Source organism: Pteropus alecto, unplaced genomic scaffold, assembly GCF_000325575.1.
Source record: "Pteropus alecto unplaced genomic scaffold, ASM32557v1 scaffold161, whole genome shotgun sequence".
Classification (NCBI taxonomy): Eukaryota; Metazoa; Chordata; class Mammalia; order Chiroptera; family Pteropodidae; genus Pteropus; species Pteropus alecto.
The window spans coordinates 6,222,876-6,242,116 of record NW_006432943.1 but is presented as its reverse complement, the minus strand read 5'-3'; positions in this window follow the sequence as shown (position 1 = coordinate 6,242,116).

The window sequence follows — 19,241 nt, the reverse complement described above, 5'->3', positions numbered from 1 at the left end:
GAAGTTCTTTAAAACTAGCAAATCACTCATTTAAATTATTTTGGTTAAATCTTTTGTAAATATTACTTCTGTGGTCTTATAAAAACCAGTGGTGGATCTTCTTTGGCCTCAGGGCCACATGCTGCTACTTATAGCTATATCAGCAGGCCTTGAAGTGAAGATGAAAAGGAGAGGTTAAGAATAGCATTGGTTAGCATATTGATATGTAATTTAAGTATCTTTTGAAAGGGCTGAAATAAAATGACACTATTGAGACATTTGAGTAGTCTCTAACAAAGATTTTATTCTGCCTTGTTCTGCCTATTTATTACTTAAAAAAAAATAAATTTCCTTTATTAATGACACTGGTGAATTTTGGCTTCTACATTCATTCTGGCTGGACACCCTTGGAGGAGGCAGCCATCTGCCTTGGATGCTTCAGGTGTTGTTTTGGCTGAGTGTGAGACCAAATGACCTCTGAAACACCTTCTGTGGTTCTACTGTTTCATTAGGAAGCACTGTGTATCTTTAGAAACTTATATAATACTATAGCCTCTATTCTAGCCAAGTAAACTGTGTTCATAATGGAGTCTAAGAATCAATAAAATGGAAAAGCTCAGATGGTCATGACTTTCACATTATTCGTATCACTGATGAAGGAAGAGAGGTAGGGACAAGATAGGGACACAGTGAGCCTATATCCTGGACTCCAGCTATGGGTCAACTTGGGAATAATTACTCAGTTCAGCTTTGAAGAATACTAGGATTCTGGGAAAAACATGGGACCATGGAGTTGACCATAGGTAGTATAATTGTGTTCTGTGCCATTTTAAGTCACTTAAAATTCTGAGTCCTCAGGTCTATAATAGAAATAGGCATTCAAGTATATAGAAATATCTAGAGTAGCATTCAGAAAGGTTTTTCCTTCAGACATTGGTTCTACAAAATGCTCTCTGAAGAAAGAAATGCTAAGCAATAATAACATAAACAAATCATGTTAAATATATTAGAAATATATAAATATAAAAAATATAAAAAGCAAATGTAAAAACAAAAAAAAATAAATATATTAGAAAATACCTCGTGTTATATTTCTTTTTTGGAGAGTTAACAGGATATTAGCATATTAGAAGCACTGAAAAACACTAAAGTTTAGAAACTTACTTGTCCATCTGTGATCTAGTGTTTCCAGGTGACAGCTCCTCTCTCTTTTTCTTTTCAGTAAATTATTAATATGTTGGAGACAAGTAGATATCTGAGGTGAACCTAAAATCTTTGAATCTCATGGAGTGGACTGAAAGTTGGCAGGAAAAGAGGTGTCATAGATTCATTTTCAGGCTTTAAGGAATCCTAATTATATTCAAGAGCCTGAAACTGGATAATCAAGTGACCAGAAGCACAATATAATTTCCAATTATATTCATGGATACAAAGAAGAACTAGAACCCCTGCTGAAAATCACGGAAGGACAAATTCGTTAAACATGAGGAGGAGTTCCACATACAGGAAGTAGCATAGTAGCATAGTTTTAGAGTTGGAGACTTGTGCAAAGAATGAATGAGTTTTCTTGGAAGAAATGAGCTAGACAGATGTTGTAAACAAATAAATATTTGGTTAAACACAATTATTAATTTCCTCTGCCTTCGCCACCCCTTACTAAGAATGTTAAAGAAATCTAAATAGTCACTTTTCTAATCTCACTTGTAGCTTTGGGTGGCAGTGTGACTGAGTAATGGCTAATAAAATGTAGAAGGAAGTTGGGAAACTTGTGAGAAACATGTTGCTATTCAACAAACAGGAGGAATCTCTGTCTCTTGCAAATACTCTTCAGTTCTGCATCCTTTCTTTAAATGAGGCATGCTACCATGAAGTGAGAAGCCCAAGGACAGAATGATGGTGGAGTCTGTGTCCTTGAGTAACTGAATCAGTTATACTTAATGCCTAATTATGGACTTTAATAAGAAAAAAACTAACTTTTTAAAAGTCAGTTAGTTGAGTTTCTGTTAATTGAAGCCGATTGCACTCTTGCTGGTAATGTAAATATCTTCTAAATGGCATAAATATTAGACATTCTGTGAGCTCTACTATTTCAAAGACACACAATTCTCAGGTCTTACTAAGGTTATGAAGTCACCAAGTATTTATTAAATGAGTACTCTATATCTACCCATGATAAGGATGTAAAGGAACTGTAAGAGTATTTCTACCCTTGAGTAACAGGGGTGATAAGACAAATAAATAAATTAGCTTAAAGAATACCTAAGATATAAATAGTCAAAATATATATATTCAGGTTATAAACTATAAGTACTTTAAAAATTCAGACAAAGGAAAAAACAAAAATGGATCACAAAGAGAGCAAAGAAAATCATAATATTTTTATGCTTTTTATGTAGAACAGTGACTGGTGCATAGTAGCTATTCGATAGATGTTTATTAAATTAAAATATGATTCAACAGTCTTAAACGAGGTGTAGAATATGGATAACATGCAGAATAGGAAGGCCATTCCTCTGGGGTCTATACATATCTTGGTGGTTGTGTTTGTGTGTGTACACGTGTGTTCGTGTATACACATATATGAAATAGAGACATTATCAATGAACAATGACTTGAAGAATTGACCCACTGAGTGCTCAAGAAGATGGAGGTATGAGCTCTGGGAGGTCTTAGATGGCAGATAGAATTTGTATCTAGAGCAAAAAGGAAGTACTATAAGTTCTTGGGCTAACTGAATGAAATCATGAATGTAAAGTTTTAGAAAAATTAATGTGGTTCTAAATGCAGGATACATTGGCAAAGAAAAATCATTCAGGGAATTGTTACAACAAATAAGATGGTTAACAATGAGTGCTGGAAGCAGGGTTGTAAGAGAATGAATTCATCTGGGAGATGTTACCAGAAAAGCACTTTCTCTTCCCTTGCCTTCTCCCCTTCTATCATACCCTCTCTGACCCTGGTTAAATATAACCTTTTTCCTATTCCACAGCTGCATCCAAAAAGGCGTATGTGGTTTTAAAAAATATATGCAACAATACCAACAGGACTAACTTGAAGTTCATGACCCCAAATTTCAAGTGAGTGTTTAGTACTATTTGGCAATCCTCCTAGATTTCCTTAGTCAATTTATACTTTCATTCTTGTAGACTACTTTATCATCTTCTCTCTCCTCAATCCTTCAACATCCCATACCCCATCTTCACTCTCATTCTGTCTTCACGGAGGAACTAGAAACCAATGGAAGACAACCTCTGCATGCTCCCAGAACTCTACTGTCCTAACTCTATCTGAACCCATATACTCTGCCTTCCAAACATTTAATTTTAGATGTACTGTCCATTCTCTTATTTAAGTCAATATTTGTGTGTTGGATCAACCTAATTTAAAGTACAAACCATGGACTGCTGCTGGGCGTGGACTGATTATCATTACCAGTTTGTGATTAGACAAGTATAGAAATGGAGAATAAATGTATAGAAACTTTTATAACAGTTTGAAGAGTTGGTTTTATGTCTGTTGAATCTTATAATTTTTTTAAAAAATTGTTTCTGCCTGACTCATTTCACTTATTATAATATCTTCTAGATCCATCTATGTTGTCACAAATGGCAAGATTTCATTTTTTTTATGGTTGAGTAATATTCCGTTGTATATATATATAATACTTTTTCTTTATTCATTCATCTATTGATGGACACCTAGGTTGCTTCCACATCTTGGCTATTGTGAACATAGGAGGGTATATATATTTTTGAATTAGTATTATCATTTTCTTTGGATAAATACTCAGAAGTAGAATTGCTAGAATTGGTTATCTGTTTTTAAGTCAGGCATAAAAGACAAACACTGTATTGTTTCATTTATATGTGGACTCTAAAAACAAAAACAAAAACAGAAAACAGAAACAAATGAACAACCAAAACAAAAACAGACTCATAGAAACAGAAACCAAAGGGATAGTTACTAGAAGGGAAGGGCGGAGAGATAGGTGAAAAGAGTAAGGAGAATATAGTCAATGATATTGTGATAAGTTAGCACAGTACCAAATGATTACTAGAATTAGTGGGGTGATCACATGGTAAGGTATAAAAATGTTGAATCACTATATTGTACACCTGAAACTAATATAATCAATATAATATTGTATACTAACTATACTTAAATTTTTAAAAATGGTCTTTTATATAATGTGACTGTGTTTTATAATTTTGTTATTGGGATAATTCTTTTATACCGTATTTTACAAAAGCATTAGTCTTTGACAGTTGGAAGAAAAAACCTGGTTTTTCATTACCAGATAATTTGAGAAGCTCTGCATTTGATTCTATTCCCTTGAGGACTTCCCTCCGCAGTTGTTCTCTCTCTCGGAACATCAGTTTTTTTTGTTTTTGTTTTTGTTTAATCTGTATAATTCCTATACAAAGAAGCTGTACTAGTTCCCATATTAATTTTTTTTTTAACCTATCACTCCCCTTCAGCTCCTGATCTATTTCTCTGCTCCTATAATAGCAAAACTAATTGAAAGACTTGTCCATTGTCACTGTCTCCCACTGGCTTTCTTCCTATTGTCTTTGCATCATTCCAATAAGACCCACACCCCAAAATACCTGACTTTGTCTAGCTCACCAGAATCTTCACATAGCTAATTCTAATATTTAATTCTTAGTCCTTTTCTTTCTTAATCTATCATCAACATTTGGCACAGTTATTTACTCTTTCTCCTTGAAACATTTTCTATGTTTAGCTGGAGCAGCACTCTTCCTGTTTTTCTTGTTTCACTGGCCACTTCTCAGTCTCCTTTAATGGACCATCCTCACCTTTCTCTAAATGCTAGGTTGACTCAGTCCTTGAATTTTTTCTAGTTAATGCTCATTTCCCAGGGGATCTCATCCAGTTCCATGGTTTTGATAACCATCTCTAGTCCAATGAGACTCCAGCCCCAACTTCCTTCTCATTACTAGATACCACTAATAGAGCCCCTCTGAATCTCATGTTCCATGTTCATTGATCTAATTGCCTATTCAACTAATCTGTTTAAATATCTAAGTAGCATTTCCAACTTAAGATATCTAAAATAGACTTTTTAATTTTCTCCCAAACTTTTTCCTCTCCCAATCTTCTACATCCCAATAAATGGTAATGCCTTTCTTCTAGTTGCTCAGATTAAAATCTCTGGAATCTTCACTCTAATCCTTTTCTTAAACTCTGTCCATTTCATCAGCAAACTCTTTTGGCTTTATCTTCAAATTATATTTTGTCTGATCATCTTTTCCCATTTTTACCATTACAACCCTAGTTTCAACCTACCATAATTTCTCTTCTGGATTTCCTTAATAACCTTAAAACTAGTATTCCTGCATCCATTTTTGCTTCTTTGCAGTCTGTTCACTATGCAATAATAGAGTGATTTCATTTAAAATCTAAGTCAGATCAAGTCAGTCCTCTGCCTAAAAGTCTCTATTGCTACCCTTCTCACTGAGAAAAAACTTCAAACTATTATACTAGACCACGGCCCCCACCTGATCTGGCCCCTGCTCCCTGTAAGACTTTCCCTCTAGCTTACTTCCTTTCACCCACAGGGTTTCTTGCTGTTCTTTGAGCATAATGGGCTCTTTCCTGCTTGCCAGCCATTACACCTTTACCTCATGGCCTTTGCATTAGTTTCTTCTGCCTGAAATGCACCCTCCAGTTATAAGCAGGGCTTACTTCCTCACCTCATCGGATCTCAGCTCATTTCGACTTATCAGAGAGGCATTTCCTGATCATGTTTTTGTTTTTGTTTTTCCCCCACAAGGTGACTAACTTGAAAAATCTTTGATGTAAGGGCCATGACATGATGGGGAGGGCATCTTCTTTTTCTCCCCTTCTCTCTTACTCCTTGAAGGAGAAATGAAAATTAAAAAAAAAGAAATTAAAGAAAAGAAAGTTAATTCAAAAAAAAAAAGGAAATAGCTCTTTATGAACAGCGTATACCTTACTTCCTGAAGTTACATGGATTACTTTATGGTTAGGCTTATGAAATATATGAAATATAACACTAATCCCCTCTGTACCTCTCTCTCTCCTAACCCTGCTTTATTCTTCTCTAAGGTGCTTTTCCCCCACACAAATAAAACACCATATGTGTTTCTTTGTTAATTGTTCATCCCCCTTCCCAGAATTATTATGATTGAAATCCTTGTAAAACTGATCTTTATTCATTTGAATTAGGTCCCTGCTTTGTCCTTTTGCCTGTTGAGCAAACTTGGTTGTGGGCTCACATTTCCCCTTTTCCGGTGTTGTTGTCTATGCTTTTTAGACATGACTCTCTTCTACCCACCTGCCCTCACATCCGCACTTCTCCTGAGTGTCCATTACATGGGCATTCAGTTTAATAACAGAGTGTGGGACTTGCAGGGTCTCTGCCAAAGCCTTGCTCATCCAAAGTCATTTAGTGAAGGAGTCCATTATGATCGGCACTTGCAGAGAAAAATCCCCTCTGATGGAGGCATCTCACTTATAGCAGCCACAGTTCTCCACGTAATGGCATTCTGCTCTGCCTGGCACTCATCCTGATGGGGACTCTGCCCCCCTGGAAAAACACCAGATCACATAAAAACATCTGATAATGACAACAGCCACAGCAATAAAAAAACACATATTCCCGGAATTGCCTAAAGAGAGAGAAAAGAAACCAAGCTTCTCAGACACAGTGTGATTATTCAGGTTTTCACCCCTCAGCATGGTGGCTTTGCTAGGTCAGGCACCTGAGGTCCTGTGCTCTCTTGCAGTTTGGCATGCTGGTTCCTCCAGAAGCCAAGTTCTTATTGAAGCTGACAGTTTTACACTCTCAACACTCAAACACTCAAGAATTCTTTCATGCAGGGAAAAGGGAATTTTAAAAAATGTTTTCTTCAGTTGAAGACACTTGGAGACCTTTCCTCTAACTTAAGCAAGGAATTATCATTTTCTGGGTGCAATCAGCCCACAGAGGATTCCTCCCTTCCAATTCTCTGGTAGTTTTATTAAGTCACCACTTCATTTGGGAGCAGAAAGCAGGGGCCAAGAGGAAGGAAAGTGTACATTTATTAAGATTGTAAGTAGGATTTAGACTTCTGTTAGTAAAGCCTTTAAGAATAACATATTCCACCAAATGATTATTAAAACTGTTTCTTTAAATTAAAAGGACATCGAGAGACAAAAAGCATGTTTTGTCAAATTATTTTTATGTGGTAGAATTTCTAGAATGGGGATAATTCAGTCACTTACTATCAAGCTTATATATTTAAGCAAATAAGAATGCTTTGAATAGATATAAATGATCAAAAGTATAGATCAGTATCAGAATCTTCTTCCTGAAGCAACTTCATTTATATATTTTGACTAAGGGAAAGCTGAGAGAAATTTAATAATAGTCTTCAAAAAGATGCAAGTTTATTACATACTATATGTGCTTTATTGCCATGAGAACAGAATGAAGAAAATGAATTTCAGTGATGGAAATTTAGGTAAAAGTTGGATAAATTTTCAGAGAGTGAAGATTATTATATTTGGAGAGGGACTAATAATGCAGGATGAACTAACTGCTTTAGCAGTAGAACTCCAGAAGTACAGAAAGCCTTAAGTATTCATCTAGACACTGAATGTTTCTGTTTTTTCAACTGCAAAGAGGTAGGTCCTTACAGATCCTTCTCTCTTGGAGGCAAAGGGCTAGACTATTTGAATAGTTGAGGTCTTCCCAGGTAGAAGTTTCTTTATGATGAAATCTCATAAATGCAAATAGGAAGCCTAAGACCACACTCTGACACAACAGCTTCAGGGAGAACTTCTGGTTCTGTATCTTCCTTTTCTGGGGAAAACAAACTTCCAGTTCCTATGGTTGCTGACATGAAACCACATGAAGAATTCATTTCCCCATGACTGGGAAATGGCATGTGCACTCAGCCCTCAGCAGCACTGAGGAGTTTTGGGGGGTGTGTCTTCAATACTGTGGGAGTTGACGTTTCCATTGCTGTTTCCTAGGAGGAAACAGCAGCTTCTGCCTGCCATATGTTCATATAACACGGCATGCCAACTTGCATGCCATATCATGCCAGCCTGGAAACAAGTATGTTCACCAGCACTATATTAGCATCATTCTACTTGCAATCCAATTAATAATTAGCTGTCTTCCTGCAGCCCTTGAAGACAAATGTGAAAGCAACTGTCATGTTTATTAAGAATATACTTATCTTCTGGTGTTTTAATATGGAAAATGCAGAAGGGAAATTTCAGTATGGAGCATTGGTGAATCTGATGAAAGCATCAAAGGACCCTTTGTACTGGTATTTGAAACTTTTAATGAATCTATAATCATTCAAAATGAAAAGTTAAAAAAATATCTGATACAAACTCAAGGCTGTCCTCATATCTATAGAGTAAGCATAACATATAGTATCATTTATTTACAAAGTCCACACTTACGAAGTCCAAGTAAGAAATCAAAACTGATTTCATTAGATCTTTTGTAGATTATTTTAGTGTGAATGAAAGACTGAGGGGAAGTTATGAGGTGAATGATGAAGATCAAGGAGGCTGCTTTTCCCTGCTTTATAACCCTGCCTAGAGTTATACTTCAGAAGAGGATACTTCGTTGTATTCTTAAGGGTGGGCTGTTGGTAAGAGAAGGCTCTGTGTTTTGCTGGAGTGCAAGCAATTGGGGCCATTTTGCAATTTCAAAAGAAAAACTGAAATGCCTATATCTTGCACCTCTTTACTTGAAGATCACTCAATGTAGCCTCAAATAATTGCATAGAGAAGCTTTTATTCCTCTAAATTGAGCTATTGAGGAGTAATTAAGGACACTACATTTTTCTCTTTGTACAAAGGAACATAATCGTTTGTTTCCTTTTGCACATTAATTGGTATGATTTCTTGATAGTTTAGGAAAACTTATGCCATTGCTCAATAATTGAATTCAATTAGGGGAAATAGTTCCTTTCAACTTAGTGAGTTAATATTGGTATTTTGGCATTGTAAAGTTTTTATTAAGAGGGAAGTAGCTGTTTCCTAATTTTGATACAAAATTAGACTTAAATAAGATAAATTTTATTTAAGTAATGTTGAAATGTTAAATTTCTTACTAAAATGTTGTGAAATAGAAATTAGTCTGTATAAATCGATTTGGTTAATGTGTAAGCAATAAGTAAGGTAAGAAAATACAATAGGACTATATTAAAATAATAAATCTTAGAAATGAAAGGGGACTCAGTGTCAGGTAGGTCGGCTAAGAATTAGGTAGAGGATGTGGTAAGGAGGCTGGAATGTTGAGCTAGAATGTAGAGTATCTGTGTTCTAATGCAGTGCTCTTTTCATAACCATGAAGTAGGTGTAAAGTGACTGAAAGAATGCCATACATTTGTTAATGTATGTTATAACGATTTCTCAATTAAAATGTATTATATATTTGATGTATGCACGTATAATATGCTATGTAAATGAGGCTGTATTGTAAGAGCAATATCTTTGTAAATAGTACAAGCACTTCTTAAGGCTAAAACTAGTACATTTTTCAATAGCATCTACAGATTTATAATTGAAGTTGTAAAAAGAGAATCTGTACAGTTTCCAAAATTTGTTAGAATTTTATTAAAATAACCAAATTTCCTGGAAGGAAGTGATAATTTTATTCTAATTCGAACCAGACCGTTGGGTTTATATTTAGATCAGAAAAACTAAGTACAGTAATTTGAACTGATATCCTGTGCAATAGCTGAAACCTAAAATATATAATCACATATTTTGTGGGCAAAATGGTAGAGCGAACCCCCTCATTGACAAGGGAGTGAGACATGGACCAGAGAAAAAGAGAAGGAATAAAATGCATTTGGAGCATTTATTTTTCTGCGTGCGTGCACGCGCTCTCTCTCTCTCTCTCTCTCTCTCTCTCTCAGTTAGAAACTACAATGATAGTTACTGTATGAATTACAATTTAAAGGGAGAATTTTCTCTCATGGGTTGTGTCATTATTGCTGTGGAGTAATGCTAAAAAATAACATAGAGATTCATGGAAAGCGAAGTGGAGGCTGTGTTCCATTTACCAATTGCTGAATAACATTAAAATTTTTTTTATTATGTTCTCAATTCTGTAGGCCAATAATTCAAGGACAGTCTATCTTCACTCCATAATATTTAGAGCCTCAGCTAGGATGACTTGAACAGCTAGAGATGGTTGAGATGGCTGGGATCCTGGAATGTCCAAGATAGCTCATTCTCTCACATGAGCCACAGGCTGTTAACCCTTTTTCTCGGTAGAATCCCTCCATGTGTCTACCTGGCGCTTCCTTACAGCATGGAAGTCTCATGGTAGTAAGGGTTCATACATGGTACATGGCTTCCCTCAGAGCCAGAATTTCAAGGTCAGGGAAACAGAAACTATTTGTCCTCTTAAGAATTAGGCTCAGAACTAGCAAAATATCACTTTTGATATATTTTATTGGTTAGAGCGATCATAGCCAAGCCCAGACTCAAAGGACTCCATACATTTTGCCTTTTGATTGGAGAATGGCACACAAGTACAAGGAGGGAGAAATTAAAAGTGGGCACTTTGGAGACAAGCTATCATAACCATAAGAAAATTTTTAAATTTACGTAGTTTGATTAATAGGTAGTTTTAAATAGATGATACTCTATTATTTGTATAGGTTAAAAAATCCATGGATTTAAAAAATATGTTTAAATATGTGGAAAGTCTATTTCAGACATAAATTCAGAGGAATCTGGAACACAGAAAGTTATATTAGACTCTGGAATCATCTTTATAGGAAAAAAAAAATAGAGACCAATTGCCCGAGTCATTTTAAATGAGGCTGGAAAAAAATATGCAGTAGGGATCAGTGTTGCTTTGGCAAGGAAGTACTACTGGTCTTTTTAACTCCAAATATCTATGATGTGTTGCAATATTTGTATTCTTATGTGGGTCATAAAACTCTGTCATAAAGTTTACTGAACTGTTAACATTGTCTGTCCATTTTGGGGATATATCCAAACATGTGACCAGGTCCCTGGGATGCTATTGAACTGCATAATCTATCACCCAGTGCATTTGTTGGTGCGTTAAAGAAAGTTAAGTACATCACAGCTGCAAAACTCCTCTAAACACTTCTTCCTCTTTTCTGAAAAAAAGTGCAGAATTTCTTTCATCAGGCTATTTGCAAGTCCCTTGCTCCTCCACGTCAGCTGCCCTTGGCTGCAAGATAACCATAAAACATTTACTGCAAAGCCATGAAGAATCCATATGTCCATTTGATGTGTCAGGCCACCAAGAAGCCAGAGCTTGTGGGGTAGCATAAGGATATCTGAAGGTGACACATGCTGTCAGTTGATGAACAGAGATGCAGAATGGGGATTCTGGCAGCCTCTATCTTGGCCTTGACAACTTGTGATGGTGACCAGGTGGGGTGTGTTATCTTAATAGTCTGGAGCTCTTGTGAATTATTTGCTGATAGATGTAAACAGCTGTTATTCTTGGTAATGGAAAGCAATTAGAAACATCTGTACTCTTGGCTATGAGTAATGCCTCCTATCCTCACGGCTCCCAAGTGCCAATTGGAAATAACTACATCATCGGGATGGTGTTGGCAATTCTACACTGCATTATGGGCTGATGATTAGTACTGAGCTGTGAAGAACAAGAGGTGAAGTGCAGGAGAAAGAGCCTTTACCTAGGATTTACGAAGCAAGAGGGGAAACTTACTGCTTTACCTGGGCAATGGTAGACAGGCACTCTGGCTATGAAAATGGTACATTTGCATCAATCACAGAGATATCGCAATATAAAAAGTTACCAATTCCTAAAAGAAATGATGTTGATCTGTTTCAAGTCTAACATAGTGATTAAGCATGGGCCGCAGAAGGTAGACTGCCTAAGTTTGCATTCCAGCCCAGCTACCTGTGTGACTTTGGGGAAGTTGCTTAACCTCTATTGGCTTCAGCTTCCTCACCAATAAAATGGATATAATACCTACTCTTATAGCATGGCTATGAGAATCAAATGAATTAATATATTAAAAGTGCTTGGAACAGTGCACAGCAAATAATAAGCACCCAAGCAATCGTAGCTGTTGTTGTTATTGAACATCTACTGTGTGTTAGGCACTGCTAGGCTCTGAGTACAGCCTTGGGGAGTACATTCAAGATGGCTACTCTTGTAGGGACTGCAGTTTAGTGTGATATTTATAAAGGTATCTAATCTATATGCAAGTACACAATAGAAACATAGTTAATTTCTCTTCTCTTTTGCTTCACAGGGAAAAAGCTGGATGCTAGTTTTCCAAAATTTAGGACCAATGGTGGGTCCTTGATTCTACTGTAAGCCCTAGTTGTTGATGGCTTAAAAGAAATATGAATCTGTAAGTAACTAAATTCAGGGTACCTAAAAGTTATTTAGAAGAATTTTGTTGCTAGATCTGATAAGTAATTATAGCCTAATACTTACTCTCTCCTCACAGAGATTCCCATAGATTTATTCTTTCTGGTCTTCATTAAGTTATACAGTACAGCTACATTGCTAAGTTGAAATATAGTACTATCTATAGGCCTCATCATTTGGAAAAAATAATGACCAAGTTCTGTGCCTAAATACAGTTGTCACAGTATATAGTTTCATGATGGAGACTTCTGAGGGAGACAAATGTTTGTCACAGGGAGAGATGATGAAGAATTTTAATGAAATTTGTCATAAGAAAAGGGAAAGGTGAGGCTTTTTCCCCCATGAGTTAAGTATCATTTTAGGAATGATAATCTACCAGACAGAGACTTTGTTTTAGAGTAAAACTATTCTCACTGATTCATTCAATGAATATGTAAATTACCTTAGCCTTTCTGTCACATTCATACTAGGAAAATGAATAAGAATAGGATATAGACCTTGTAAAGTTACACTGATTTTTATACATATTCTGTTGCTTTTGAACTTAGACTTGATGTTTATGTGAAGATAATGAATTATTCTAAAATATGTGTGCCGTCAAAATCCAGAATTATGAAAACAGAGCAAGGTTCTCGTTTCCTATAGACAAGGATTATAAAAGTGATATGTTTCCAAACTAATGGAAAGGAAAAGTTGAAAGTGTTTCACTAAATATAAGAAGATCCTCAGAGCTAGGTGTATTAGGACTTAAAAGGGTATGCTGTAAGCAACGTACTGAATTTACAGTGACTCTGGCCTTCTGTTGAATACCAAAAATGCTTATTACTTTAACTATATTTGAGAACCTTACTGTATGCAGAGGGGAAAACCTTAAACCAATGCTTAATCACCTTGACAATATATTTCATATTTTAAAAGAACAAATTTAAATGCAAAAGTTGACTAGAAAAAACAGTAAAAGTCCGTGGAGACTGGTTAAATCCTCAAAAATTATCTGTACCACCATGAAGAAAAAGACAGGTATATAACATCTCAAAAGCAGCTGAAAATGAACTATCTCACCCAGTAACCCGGAGTGATTTATTTGCAACCTTATCTAGAAAGAATTTGGCCAGTAGAAGCATTCCTTTCTTTTGTTTCTATTTCTTGGGCTCTCCGTGATTATCTTCCCTACCAACCTCAACTTAAACCCCATCCAATTAACCAGTTCTAGAGACTCTTATTTTTTTTCTTCCACTCTACTCTCCACTGCTTTATTTTCACCCCTTGTCTCCCACTGGGACTCTTGCAGTAACCCTCCAATTGAAATCCCCGTTCTTATTCTTGTCTCCTTCCAATTCATCTTCCACTCAGTTGCTAGTGATCTGGCCAATGAACATCTGCTCATGCTTTATTATTTCTTAGACACATCCTATTCACCTAGCTAAAAGAAGAAGGTTCAAGTTTCCTAACATGTCATACAAGGTCCTGAATTATGTCATAGAATGTCCAATTTCTACTTCTTTAATTCCATCTCTCACTTTGTGGACTTGGAAATTTGTTCTCAAAACTGCTTGTAATTGCCCTGCACATATGCCTTTGTTTATATTGTTCTCTTGGATGACAATGCCTTGTTCATATTTCTTTGCTTGAAAATTCCTGGGTAATCCTATGCGACGTCTCTCCAGAGTTCTCTGCCGGGAAGCCCTCCGGACTCTCAGGGCATAATAGTGATGTTTTTCCTGTGCTGTTTCTTGGGCTTCTCCCTACAATTCATATCTCATTTTTAATTTATCCGTTCGAGGTCCAGACTGAGATACTTGAAAGCTGAAAATAGTATCTTACTGATATTTGCATTCTTAACATCCTTTATAGTAGGTCCTCAGTATTTGTTTCATGATTAAAAAAACCAATGATTATTATAGTAATGTATGTAGATTACTTACTGTGTGCTAGGCACAAAACTAAGTGCTTTGCAAGAATTTTCTCACTTCTCGCAAAAATCTAGGAGATATGTACTACCTTTATTCTCATTTGACAATTGAGAAACTAAGGTTTAGAGTGAATATGTAACTTACTTTAGGTCACATAGTTAATGAGTGGTGAAGCCAGGGTTATAATGCAAATCTAGCCAGCTCTCTCAAGTGTTTTTGAACTAAACTAAGTTTTGTCTAAATCCTGGGTTCTCAATTTAGCCCTGCAGTTTGCTTGCTCTATAATATAAGGGAGTACGACTCCTCCAATTCTATTTCCTCATCTAAAAAGAAGAGCAGTAATAATGTCTTCTCTATGTACACATGAAATAGTTGCTATTGTCCCAAGACAGTAGCTCAATGTCCCTAATCCTTTCTTACCCATGAACAGGCCAGAGGGGCCCTATAAACTGCTCTTTGCCTCTCAGTTTCAAGATTTCACAAAATCCCACCCGGCTTCACCTTTTTGCTATCTACTCCATTGGATTTGATGCTACAGACTGTCCTGGTAGCTGCTGAGCCCAGTGAACCTTAGGATGCCTGTTTGTATTTCTCATCCATTCACTCAACAAGTATGTGTTGAGCACCTGCTATGTGCCAGACACTGTTATAGAGACTTGGGGCACGTCAGGGAACAAAGGTAAAAATATTTGACTTTGAGGAATGTATCTTCTAGTGCGAGTGACAGACAATAAAAAACAAACACAATAACTGAAGTTAATTATATAGTAGATTAGAAAGTAATGCTGTGGGTAGTTCAACTCTAGGTCGTCACTTTGCTATGATGGCCAGTCTTGGCTCTGAGAACCCAGTTCTGGCGAGAGCTTCTGAGCCTCTCTGTGAGCCTAAGAGTATCTTGGATAAGTGACATGCTCAAATGAGTTAATAAATATGAAATATGTTGTAAACCTGTTTTATATCTGATTATCTCAGAACCACATTGCTTTCCAAGGTGTTAGCTGGCAAGGTCTTAGAGGAAATAACCCAGGATTTTTCAGATAATAAAAAACACCCCTGGTCTTCCTGCCTAATCCAAATCCCTGGTGCTGTTGGGTAGGAGATCAGAGTCCAGTTGAAGAACAAAACAGACACAAAAGACATGTTTGGGAGATACGGCCATTTCCTCCCAGACGACCAGTACCAGCAAACATTCATGGACTTTTTTCAACCTGGGATATACTATGAGAAGTTCTAAGGGTACAGTAGAGGCTACAACTGAGTCATTTTCTTGGGGATTTAGAACATTTATACAAAAATATACAAATTACAATGCAATGCAAAAAGGCGATGCTAAGTGCCAAATGTCAGGTATAAGTAACTGTTGTAGAAGTTCCTAGAAAGGAGTGATGATTGAAATCTTTAAAGACTCCAGGAGGCAGTAAGGCTTGCACTGTATCTAAAAAGAGGCTAGTTCTTATCAAGAGAAATGAAAGTTAAGGAAAGAAAACTGGGAGAAAAGATTGGGCAACCAGGGTAAGGATGAAGGAATCCTGGATGTGGGGCAGAATTTATTTTTGAGTAGTTCTAACTAACCTATTACTGACTGCCAGACACTGGGCACTTTTTTAGCATTTCTGAGCATTGGGCTCATACTCTTTATTTCAAAGTGAAATTGTGAGAAATGTATAAGGTCATGGGAGGTAAAAATTGTTTAATTATACAGAATTATATAAATATAAGCTATTACTTTTTAAATGGACTTCAAGAGTTTTTTCTTTTCCGGAATGCACTTTTGTCTTTTCTTGTAAGAACACTCCAATTTTGTTTTGGAGAATTATTCTTCCTCCTCTGGATACAATGCCTTCCCCTAGCTAAGGGTGGGCATGCAGCCCAGGCCAGCTGAATTATATGTTATTTCCCTGGGATTTCACTCTTGAGCAGATGAGTGGTGCAAGGATGAAATGTTGACATTGACTCTTCCTGGCATTAGGACCCTGAACATATTATCCTTTAGTTCCTATAACGTAAGATCTGCTTTGGTTCTTATCTTTTCTGAATGTTTTTTCTTTTCTTTTCAGGTTTTTCCTGGCTTCTGTAAGATGTTCCATATCCTTTCAGTAATTTATTTTTTTCAATTAAGTTTCCAGAGTCAGTAACTAGAGAACACCAATTGATATAGCAACTTTAAGAGACTCTGAAGATTTTGAGGGAAAAGGTGATGTCTTTTATTTTCATGTATATCTGGCCACCATTCCAGCTCCAATACATGTGCTTAGTAAATGTTAGCTGAAATAAAATGCATGCATGGACTGGACTAAATGGAAATGTTCATATGAGGGAATGAAGGAAGCTAATTAATATAAAAGAAAAGTTGTAGGGACTGCATTAAGAAAGTCTTGAAAGATAAATCAAATTCTTATTTGAGAATTGAGAGGCCTTGAAAGATTTTATCCAGAGGTGGAGGATATGATAGGTAAGGGAGTGATATAGGAAGAGCAGTGTTTTAGAAAGATTAACTGGACAGGCAAGGAAGAAACTAACACTCGTCTGTGCTTTACAGGCTGTAGCCCAAATGCTCCCCATGGATTACCATGGGTAATTCGCCAGTTCTTCATAATAGTCAGCGAGATGGCTACCATAGTTATATTTATTTTACAGATGAAGAAATAGAGTCACAGACTGGCCAAATAAGTTACCCAAGAGCAAACAGCTAGTAAGTGGTAGAGCTGGGATTGAAACCTAGGCAGTCTGACTGAAGAGCTTATGACTGAAGTGCTACACTGTTCTGCCTTCATACTATGGCTACGCTGATGGGGTGAAGAAAGGGTTCCAAGGAGGCAATAAAGAATCCAAGTCATAAAGATCTGGGCTACAGCGGTAGCTGTAGGAATGAGGAGGAGTAGATAAATAAATAGATGGCATACAATAAGAGTCGTCAGGACTTGACCTCACTGGATGTGGGCTAATATTTGGTGGCAGGGCGGGGGGTGGGGGTTAATCAAGGGCAAAATTAATGAATTAGTAATTTATCCATTAATCCTATAAATATTTATTGAGCATATACCAAATGTTATGCACTGTCTCCTGCAATACCATGGTGAACAAGGCAGACAAGTTCATTGTCATTGAGTGCACATGTACACATCCTACTGGGAGGGAACTGACCAAAAACAAGTAAATAAACAAAAAAATTTCAGGTAGCAATAAATGCTACAATAAATAAAAGTGAAGTGATAGAGAGGGATTAGGATGTGTTCACATAGACTGAATACTCCAGAAAGGTCTCTGAGGAATTGGCACATACACAAAGACCTGAATGATGGGAAGGAACCAACCACCTAAAGATCTAGGGACAAGTGTCATAGCAGAGAGACTGGCAAGTACAAAAGTCCCAAGGAGAGAATGAGCTGAGTATGCTGAAGAACTCAAGTATGGCAAGTATGTCTGGGGTGTAGTGGGCAAAGAGCAGAAAAAGATGAAGAGAGAGAAGTAAACAGCCTGCTTTATACAGGGCACTGGATGCCAGGGTTAGGGGGTTTTAATTTGGAAGTTTAGTTTTAAAGGAAGTCATTCTGGCTAATGTATGAAAAAGGAATTGTAGTATAACCAGAACAGAAGCCAACCGACATGTCAGGAGACAATAATAGCAAGTCCAGTTTGTAGTTATTCCGGAGATTTTTCAGAGGAAGAACTGACAACGTTTACAGATACATTAGATGTAGGAAGGAGAGGAAAGGAAAGGATTTCTAAAAATTTATTTGAGCAACTAAGCAGGTTGTGGTGCTGTGTATTGACATGTTAAAAAAACAAGGGGAGGACAGGTTTTGCAGGTCTTGAAAGTTTTGTTTGGGGCATGTTAATGAAATGCATATTCGAAATTCAAGTGGAAATATCGAGAGGTCAATTGGATCTAAAAGTCAATTTGGAGTAGAGTTTAAGGCTAGGGAAATAAAGTTCAGAATCACTGGAAATATGGATATTCTTTAAAGCAATGGAACTGGATAAAATCACCTACTGACAATGTGTAAATGAAGAAGAGAAGGAATCTCAGCTCCAAACTTTGAGGCTTTTCAATATTGAGGTCTCACAGAGAATAGTCAGAAAAAGAATGGCTAGTAAGGACAGAGGAAAAACCAGCAGAGTGAAGTATCTTAGAGCCAAAAATAGAGCGGCTTTCCAGGAAGACAGAATGATCCAATGCTGCTGACAAGTCTATAAAGATGAGAACAGAAATATTACTGTTAAATGTGAAAACATGCAAATCATTGGTGATCTTAATGTGCAATCTCGGTGGATGGTAGGGCAGAAAGTCTGCTGGAATGAGATGAGGAGAAAATGGGAGGTGATGCAATAGAGGCAGAGAACAGACAACTTTTTCAAGCAATTTTGCTGTGAAGTGGTAATATAATAAGATTATAGAGAGTAGAATGTTAAAGAGATTTTTTTTTCTAATGCATAAAACTAAAGACTGTGTGCCAATGAGAATGCTCCAATGGAGAGCGGAAGATTGCTCATGCAGCATAAGGAGAGTCCTGTTTGCAGGAGGAAATTTTTTTTAGGATTCAGGAGCTGATGTGTTTAGGGTGCAGTGGAGACTGAACTTTGGATTGGAGAGGATCTGTCTTTCATAAAAGCAGGCAGAAAGGCAGAAATTATAGTTAGAGTTCAAGGTAAACTGGTGGATTTAGTGTTGGGAAGATGAGGGAGTTTCTGCCTCATTGTTTCTATTTTAATCGCAAAAGCTGAGGCAAGATTTCCCAGTCTGGGTAACTGGGAAAATGATGGAACAAGTCACAAAGAAATAAAAAGGACGTATGGAGATTTCACAGGATATATAAAGATGAGCAGAGGGCTAAGAACAGCCTTTTAGATAGTCACTTCATCTGTCTGTGATAAAAAGTGGCCTTAATAGCTATACATATCTTTCAAATGGTGGAAGCTGGGGAGGGGGATACATAATTTTGTAAATTCCTAAAAAATAT